The sequence below is a fragment of the Hyperolius riggenbachi genome, chromosome 2 (genome assembly GCF_040937935.1).
Source record: "Hyperolius riggenbachi isolate aHypRig1 chromosome 2, aHypRig1.pri, whole genome shotgun sequence".
Lineage (NCBI taxonomy): Eukaryota > Metazoa > Chordata > Amphibia > Anura > Hyperoliidae > Hyperolius > Hyperolius riggenbachi.
In genome coordinates, this window is record NC_090647.1 from 18,370,351 (window position 1) to 18,379,364 (window position 9,014).

Below are 9,014 nucleotides of genomic sequence, written 5' to 3' on the forward strand. Positions count from 1 at the left end.
GTCTGGGCTTTCTTTGAAGACTGCACTGAGGATGTTACCATGGCGATTTGCAAGGTGTGCAAGACCCGCCTGAGCAGGGGGAAAAATATTAACAACCTCTCCACCACCAGCATGAGCCGTCACATGCTATCCAAACATCCCACTCTTTGGGCAAACGCGTCAGGACAGGGTACCAGAAACAACACTGCCTCCCTTGGGTTCACCAGACCCGCCTCAGCAGCAGCAGTAGCCCAGCCATTGCGTGGTTCACAACATTCACAAACATCAGACGACGCTGACACTGTCACTTTCCGGAGTAGTGCTCTTGAGGTCTCCCAGTGTTCATCAAACACAACAACCAACAGCCCTTCCGTGTGCAGCGCTACGGTTCAGTTGTCTGTGTCGGAGATGTTTGAGCGCAAGAGGAAATTGCCAGCAAATGACCCCCGGGCCGTGGCAGTAACAGCCAGCATAGCCAAGCTTCTGGCCTGCGAAATGCTGCCATATCGATTGGTGGAGACAAACAGCTTCAAGGGCATGATGTCAGTGGCCATCCCACGTTACGTGGTTCCCAGCCGCTACCACTTTGCACGCTCTGCAGTGCCTGAGTTGCATGAGCACGTGGTCAGCAAAATAACCCGAAGCTTGAAGAATGCCGTTGCCTGCAAGGTTCACCTCACCACTGACACCTGGACGAGTGCGTTCGGCCAGGGTCGATACATCTCCCTTACCGCGCACTGGGTGAACCTTGTGGAGCCTGGCAGCGATTCCTCACCTGCTACGGCACGGGTGTTGCCCACGCCACAAACAGCTGCACCGCCGTCCCTCCCACTGGATAACAGCAGCACCTACCTCTCTGACTCCTTCTCCTCCAACGCATCTCAAAGCTGTACCTCATCCGGAAACGCTAACCCAGCAGCAGTAGGATCGTGGAAGCAGTGCAGCACAGCTGTTGGCATGCGTCAGCAAGCGTTGCTGAAGCTAATCTGCCTTGGGGATAAGCAGCACACAGGGGAGGAAATTTGGAGGGGAATAAAGGAACAGACGGATTTGTGGCTGGCACCGCTGGACCTGAAACCGGGCATGGTTGTGTGTGATAATGGGAGTAATCTCATTCGCGCTTTAAGGTTGGCTAAGCTGACACACATCCCTTGCCTGGCGCACGTGATGAACCTAGTAGTTCAGCGGTTCCTGAGGACATACCCAGGCGTGCCCGATCTGCTGTTGAAGGTGCGTCGAGTGTCCAAACATTGTAGAAATTCCAGTACTGCTTCGGGGGCACTCGCCAAGATGCAGGAGCGCTTCAATCTCCCCCACCATCGCTTGCTGTGTGATGTCCCTACGCGCTGGAATTCTACGCTGCACATGCTAGCCCGCTTTTGCGAGCAGAAGAGTGCAGTGGTCCAGTACATGACGGCGCAGTACCGAGGCGCATCCGGCCAGCTGCCAAGCTTCTGTGGATCCGATTGGGCCAACATGTTGGACCTCTGCCAAGTCCTCCAAAATTTTGAGCAATCCACGTTGCTTGTGAGCAGTGACAACTCTTCAGTCAGCATTACCATACCACTGCTGTGTTTACTGAAGAGGTCGATGTTAAAAATCAAGGAAACAGCTGTCATGATGCAACTGGGGGAATCTGAAGGAGAAAACGATCAGCGTGATGGTACCAACATCAGGCCATCCGCCTCAGGGAACGCTGGCCCCAGCAGCTATGACGAAGAAGAGGAGGAGGAACAGCTGGAGTTGGAGCAGGAATTTCATGCCACCACTGACGAGGGCCAGAGCGGTGCACGTTGGACTTCCACAATTCAACGCGAATGGTCAGCAGAAGCAGACCAGGAGGAAGGTGACGACTATGATGCATCACAACAACTATCACAACGCTCACAAGAGGATGATGAGGATTCTGGTAGGACTCTGGCACACATGGCTCAATTCATGCTAGACTGCATTGAACGTGACCCACGCATTGTGCGCATTCTGGACAACACCAATTACTGGGTTTATACCCTTCTGGATCCACGGTACAAACACAATGTTCCAAAACTGCTTGAAGAAAGAGTCAGACAGGTCAAAATGGAAGAATACCAGCAGGCCCTTGTGGAGACTTTAGAGAGGAGATTGACATCCTCCCCCTCCTCTAGCCAGTTGTACGCAGACAGACTGACTTCCGCAAACCCAGGACGACCAGGAGGGCAGCAAACAACGCAAGCCGCAGCTAGTACCCAAAAGGGAATGGTATCGGCAGTGTCCTTGGAGTGGGAAAATTTTCTGACACCCATGCAGCCGCAGCCCACTGAACAGCAAGCGTGCAGATCCACCTCCAACACCGATCGCCTGGAGAAGATGGTCAAGGACTACATGTCAGATGGCGTAGCTGTGTCGAACCATCCATCTGCACCCTTCAACTATTGGGTATCGAAGCTAGACACCTGGCACGAACTGGCAATGTACGCAATAGAGGTGCTGGCTTGCCCGGCAGCCAGCGTTATGTCGGAACGCTGTTTCAGTGCTGCCGGAGGCATCGTCACAGATCGGCGTATCCGCCTCTCTACAGACAATGCAGACCGTCTGACTCAAATTAAAATGAATCAATCCTGGATTGGAAATGACTACGCAACACTCCAGGACCCCAACCAAGTAACATGACCAATGAACATCTGGGATGGTGTTGCGTTTCCGGGCCCTGTTTATTGAACCTCTCATCTGTATTACATTTATGACTGCATGGCGGCAAAAAGCATTGCTGCTATATCCGCACGCTTTTTGTCCACATGCAAGGCCTGGGTTGTTGTGTCTCACAAAGCGTGGCCTTCTCCTCCTGCGCCTGCTCCTGTTCCATCACGTCTGCTGCTGCTGGGTTAGCGTTGCCGCGTGGTCCCTGTTTATTGAACCACTTATCTTTATTACATTTATGACTGCATGGCGGTACAAAGCATGCTATCCGCACGCTTCTTGCCCTCATGCAAGGCCTGGGTTGTTGTGTCTCACAAAGCGTGGCCTTCTCCTCCTGCGCCTCCTCCTGTTCCATCACGTCTGCTGCTGCTGGGTTAGCGTTGCCGCGTGGTCCCTGTTTATTGAACCACTTATCTTTATTACATTTATGACTGCATGGCCGTACAAAGCCTGCTATCCGCACGCTTCTTGCCCTCATGCAAGGCCTGGGTTGTTGTGTCTCACAAAGCGTGGCCTTCTCCTCCTGCGCCTGCTCCTGTTCCATCACGTCTGCTGCTGCTGGGTTAGCGTTGCCGCGTGGTCCCTGTTTATTGAACCACTTATCTTTATTACATTTATGACTGCATGGCGGTACAAAGCCTGCTATCCGCACGCTTCTTGCCCTCATGCAAGGCCTGGGTTGTTGTGTCTCACAAAGCGTGGCCTTCTCCTCCTGCGCCTGCTCCTGTTCCATCACGTCTGCTGCTGCTGGGTTAGCGTTGCCGCGTGGTCCCTGTTTATTGAACCACTTATCTTTATTACATTTATGACTGCATGGCGGTACAAAGCCTGCTATCCGCACGCTTCTTGCCCTCATGCAAGGCCGGGGTTGTTGTGTCTCACAAAGCGTGGCCTTCTTCTCCTCCTGCGCCACCCTCCTCCTGTTCCATCACGTGTGCTGCTGCTGGGTTAGCGTTACCGGTCCCTTTTCCTGGAACCTCTTATATGTATTACATTTATGACTGCATGCCGACAAAAAACATGTTACCTGTGCAAAGAAAACAGACATTTCCCGCATTTAAAAGACAGTTTTCCCTTTGAAACTTTAAAATCGATTTTCTCAAAAACTATAAGCTCTTTTTGCTAATTTTTTTTTCCTCTTGTACCCACTCCCAAGGTGCACATACCCTGCAAATTTGGGGTATGTAGCATGTAAGGAGGCTTTACAAACCACAAAAGTTCGGGTCCCCATTGACTTCCATTATGTTCGGAGTTCGGGTCGAACACCCGAACATCGCGGCCATGTTCGGCCTGTTCGGCCCGAACCCGAACATCTAGATGTTCGCCCAACACTAGTGTGTATGTGTGTGTGTATATGTGTGTGTGTATATGTGTGTGTGTATATGTGTGTGTGTGTATATGTGTGTGTGTGTGTGTGTGTGTTTCTGTGTGTGTATGTGCGTGTCTGTGTGTCTGTTTGTGCGTGAGTATGTGTGTATGTGCGTGTCTCTGTGTGTGTATGAGTGTGTGTGTGTGTGTGTGTGTGTATGTGTTTAGTGTGTGTGTGTGTGTGTATGTGTTTAGTGTGTGTGTGTGTGTGTGTGTGTGTGTATGTGTGTGTGTGTGTGTGTGTGTGTGTGTGTGTATGTGCGTGTCTGTGTGTATGTGTGTGTGTGTGTGTGTGTGTGCACGTGTGTTTACGTGTGTGTGTGTGTGTGTGTGTGTGTGTGTGTGTGTGTGTGTGTGTGTGTGTGTGTGTGTGTGTGTGTGTGTGTGTGTGTGTGTGTGTGTGTGTGTGTGTGTGTGTATTGGGTGTGTATTGGGTTCATTAAAGTTTATAAAAGCAGTGATTTTAGCCTGTGTCACAAGCATTTTTTCCTCAGGCCTGCCTGACCTTCTAAACCGAGAATGTGGTTTATCGAGATCCACCCTCACCACAACCAATGGTCTCTCAAAACTGAAAAAAATACTCATAGACGATCATAGTACAAGAAGAATGAATAGTGATAAGTGAATATGGCTACTTTAGTTTCGCCTTATTTCTCAGGAAAATGGCACATTTTTGTACAAATGAGAATGTATGGCAGTGGTCTGCAAACTCATTCGACAAAAGAGCCAAAGATCAGCAATAAAACGATTAAACTTGCTTTTGAGAGCCAGATTTCTTTTCAAGAACTATGATTTTAGGAGCAGTTTTAAACTAGCTGCTGACATTAAACAAAACCAGATATCATAGTAATAATCTTCTATCATGGCCAAAAACGATATTTCACATTAAACTAGAAATATGACAATACTCACATTTAGTGCGAAGAATGACCTTGCAGTTCCTTGGAATGCTGATGATGATTAGCCCCCACAGTTATTGACACAGCCCTGCATTAATAATGATTAGCCCCAACATTCCCCACTGCTTTGCATTGGGTGACACTGGGCCAACTTACAGGATGGCACTGGGCCATCTCACAGAGTGACACTGGGCTCACTTTATGCTGAATACACACGGTTTGTTCCTGCATCGAATGTGCCGATTGATTCCAGACGAATCGATTATTCCTGAACATTTCCAAGCGCATTTTGATGATTTTTAGGTCGATTGTCATGTGAAGTATGGCAAATCGACCTAACGATCCATCAAAACGCGAATCGGACCTGTCGGAAATAAATGAATCGATGAGAATCGAACGGCGCATCAACGGGAATCGAGTGCAGGAACGAACCGTGTGTATCCAGCATTAGACCTTTCAGGAGTGTTCTAGTTATAACTAGTGCACTGCTGAAAGGTCTAAAGTTGGCCAGTCATATAAGTTGAAGGAACACCAAAATAAACCATTTTTCCCTTGTCTGTCCACTGTTCCCTGCGTTTCCCTTGTCTGTCCTCTGTTCCCTGTGTTTCCCTTGTCTGCCCTCTGTTCCCTGTGTTTCCCTTGTCTGTCCTCTGTTCCCTGCGTTTCCCTTGTCTGTCCTCTGTTTCCTGCGTTTCCCTTGTCTGTCCTTTGTTCCCTGCGTTTCCCTTGTCTGTCCTCTGTTCCCTGTGTTTCCCTTGTCTGCCCTCTGTTCCCTGTGTTTCCCTTGTCTGTCCTCTGTTCCCTGTGTTTCCCTTGTCTGCCCTCTGTTCCCTGCGTTTCCCTTGTCTGTCCTCTGTTCCCTGTGTTTCCCTTGTCTGCCCTCTGTTCCCTGTGTTTCCCTTGTCTGTCCTCTGTTCCCTGTGTTTCCCTTGTCTGTCCTCTGTTCCCTGCAAATCCCTTGTGTGTCCTCTGTTCCCTGCGTTTCCCTTGTCTGTCCTCTGTTCCCTGCGTTTCCCTTGTCTGCCCTCTGTTCCCTGTGTTTCCCTTGTCTGTCCTCTGTTTCCTGCGTTTCCCTTGTCTGTACTCTGTTCCCTGCATTTCCCTTGTCTGTCCTCTGTTCCCTGCGTTTCCCTCTTCTGCCCTCTGCTCCCTGTGTTTCCCTTGTCTGCCCTCTGTTCCCTGTGTTTCCCTTGTCTGTCCTCTGTTTCCTGCGTTTCCCTTGTCTGTACTCTGTTCCCTGCATTTCCCTTGTCTGTCCTCTGTTCCCTGCGTTTCCCTCTTCTGCCCTCTGCTCCCTGTGTTTCCCTTGTCTGCCCTCTGTTCCCTGCGTTTCCCTTGTCTGTCCTCTGTTCCCTGCGTTTCCCTTGTCTGCCCTCTGTTCCCTGTGTTTCCCTTGTCTGCTCTCTGTTCCCTGTGTTTCACTTGTCTGTCCTCTGTTCCCTGCGTTTCCCTTGTCTGCCCTCTGTTCCAAGCGTTTCCCTTGTCTGCCCTCTGTTCCCTGCGTTTCCCTTGTCTGTCCTCTGTTCCCTGCGAAACCCTTGTCTGCCCTCTGTTCCCTGTGTTTCCCTTGTCTGTCCTCTGTTCCCTGTGTTTCCCTTGTCTGTCCTCTGTTCCCTGCGTTTCCCTTGTCTGCTCTCTGTTCCCTGTGTTTCCCTTGTCTGTCCTCTGTTCCCTGCGTTTCCCTTGTCTGTCCTCTGTTCCCTGCATTTCCCTTGTCTGTCCTCTGTTCCCTGTGTTTCCCTTGTCTGCCCTCTGTTCCCTGTGTTTCCCTTGTCTGCCCTCTGTTCCCTGTGTTTCCCTTGTCTGTCCTCTGTTCCCTGCATTTCCCTTGTCTGTCCTCTGTTCCCTGTGTTTCCCTTGTCTGCCCTCTGTTCCCTGCGTTTCCCTTGTCTGTCTTCTGTTCCCTGCATTTCCCTTGTCTGCCCTCTGTTCCCTGCGTTTCCCTTGTCTGTCCTCTGTTTCCTGCGTTTCCCTTGTCTGTACTCTGTTCCCTGCATTTCCCTTGTCTGTCCTCTGTTCCCTGCGTTTCCCTCTTCTGCCCTCTGCTCCCTGTGTTTCCCTTGTCTGCCCTCTGTTCCCTGTGTTTCCCTTGTCTGTCCTCTGTTCCCTGTGTTTCCCTTGTCTGTCCTTTGTTTCCTGTGTTTCCCTTGTCTGCTCTCTGTTCCCTGTGTTTCACTTGTCTGTCCTCTGTTCCCTGAGTTTCCCTTGTCTGCTCTCTGTTCCCTGCATTTTCCTTGTCTGTCCTCTGTTCCCTGCGTTTCCCTTGTCTGTCCTCTGTTCCCTGCGTTTCCCTTGTCTGCCCTCTGTTCCCTGTGTTTCCCTTGTCTGCTCTCTGTTCCCTGTGTTTCACTTGTCTGTCCTCTGTTCCCTGCTTTTCCCTTGTCTGTCCTCTGTTTCCTGCGTTTCCCTTGTCTGTACTCTGTTCCCTGCATTTCCCTTGTCTGTCCTCTGTTCCCTGCGTTTCCCTCTTCTGCCCTCTGCTCCCTGTGTTTCCCTTGTCTGCCCTCTGTTCCCTGTGTTTCCCTTGTCTGTCCTCTGTTCCCTGTGTTTCCCTTGTCTGTCCTTTGTTCCCTGTGTTTCCCTTGTCTGCCCTCTGTTCCCTGTGTTTCCCTTGTCTGTCCTCTGTTCCCTGTGTTTCCCTTGTCTGTCCTCTGTTCCCTGCGTTTCCCTTGTTTGCTCTCTGTCCCCTGTGTTTCACTTGTCTGTCCTCTGTTCCCTGAGTTTCCCTTGTCTGCCCTCTGTTTCCCTTGTCTGTCCTCTGTTCCCTGTGTTTCCCTTGTCTGTCCTCTGTTCCCTGCATTTCCCTTGTCTGTCCTCTGTTCCCTGTGTTTCCCTTGTCTGCCCTCTGTTCCCTGCGTTTCCCTTGTCTGTCCTCTGTTCCCTGCATTTCCCTTGTCTGCCCTCTGTTCCCTGCGTTTCCCTTGTCTGTCCTCTGTTTCCTGCGTTTCCCTTGTCTGTACTCTGTTCCCTGCATTTCCCTTGTCTGTCCTCTGTTCCCTGCGTTTCCCTCTTCTGCCCTCTGCTCCCTGTGTTTCCCTTGTCTGCCCTCTGTTCCCTGTGTTTCCCTTGTCTGTCCTCTGTTCCCTGTGTTTCCCTTGTCTGTCCTTTGTTCCCTGTGTTTCACTTGTCTGTCCTCTGTTCCCTGAGTTTCCCTTGTCTGCTCTCTGTTCCCTGCATTTTCCTTGTCTGTCCTCTGTTCCCTGCGTTTCCCTTGTCTGTCCTCTGTTCCCTGCGTTTCCCTTGTCTGCCCTCTGTTCCCTGTGTTTCCCTTGTCTGTCCTCTGTTCCCTGTGTTTCCCTTGTCTGTCCTTTGTTCCATGTGTTTCACTTGTCTGTCCTCTGTTCCCTGAGTTTCCCTTGTCTGCTCTCTGTTCCCTGCATTTTCCTTGTCTGTCCTCTGTTCCCTGCGTTTCCCTTGTCTGTCCTCTGTTCCCTGCGTTTCCCTTGTCTGCCCTCTGTTCCCTGTGTTTCCCTTGTCTGCTCTCTGTTCCCTGTGTTTCACTTGTCTGTCCTCTGTTCCCTGCTTTTCCTTTGTCTGCCCTCTGTTCCCTGCGTTTCCCTTGTCTGCCCTCTGTTCCCTGCGTTTCCCTTGTCTGTCCTCTGTTCCCTGCAAAACCCTTGTCTGCCCTCTGTTCCCTGTGTTTCCCTTGTCTGTCCTCTGTTCCCTGTGTTTCCCTTGTCTGTCCTCTGTTCCCTGCGTTTCCCTTGTCTGCTCTCTGTCCCCTGTGTTTCACTTGTCTGTCCTCTGTTCCCTGAGTTTCCCTTGTCTGCCCTCTGTTTCCCTTGTCTGTCCTCTGTTCCCTGCGTTTCCCTTGTCTGTCCTCTGTTCCCTGCATTTCCCTTGTCTGTCCTCTGTTCCCTGTGTTTCCCTTGTCTGCCCTCTGTTCCCTGCATTTCCCTTGTCTGCCCTCTGTTCCCTGCGTTTCCCTTGTCTGCCCTCTGTTCCCTGAGTTTCCTTTGTCTGTCCTCTGTTCCCTGCATTTCCCTTGTCTGTCCTCTGTTCCCTGTGTTTCCCTGTCTGTACTCTGTTCCCTGAGTTTCCCTTGTCTGCCCTCTGTTCCCTGAGTTTCCCTTGTCTGCCCTCTGTTCCCTG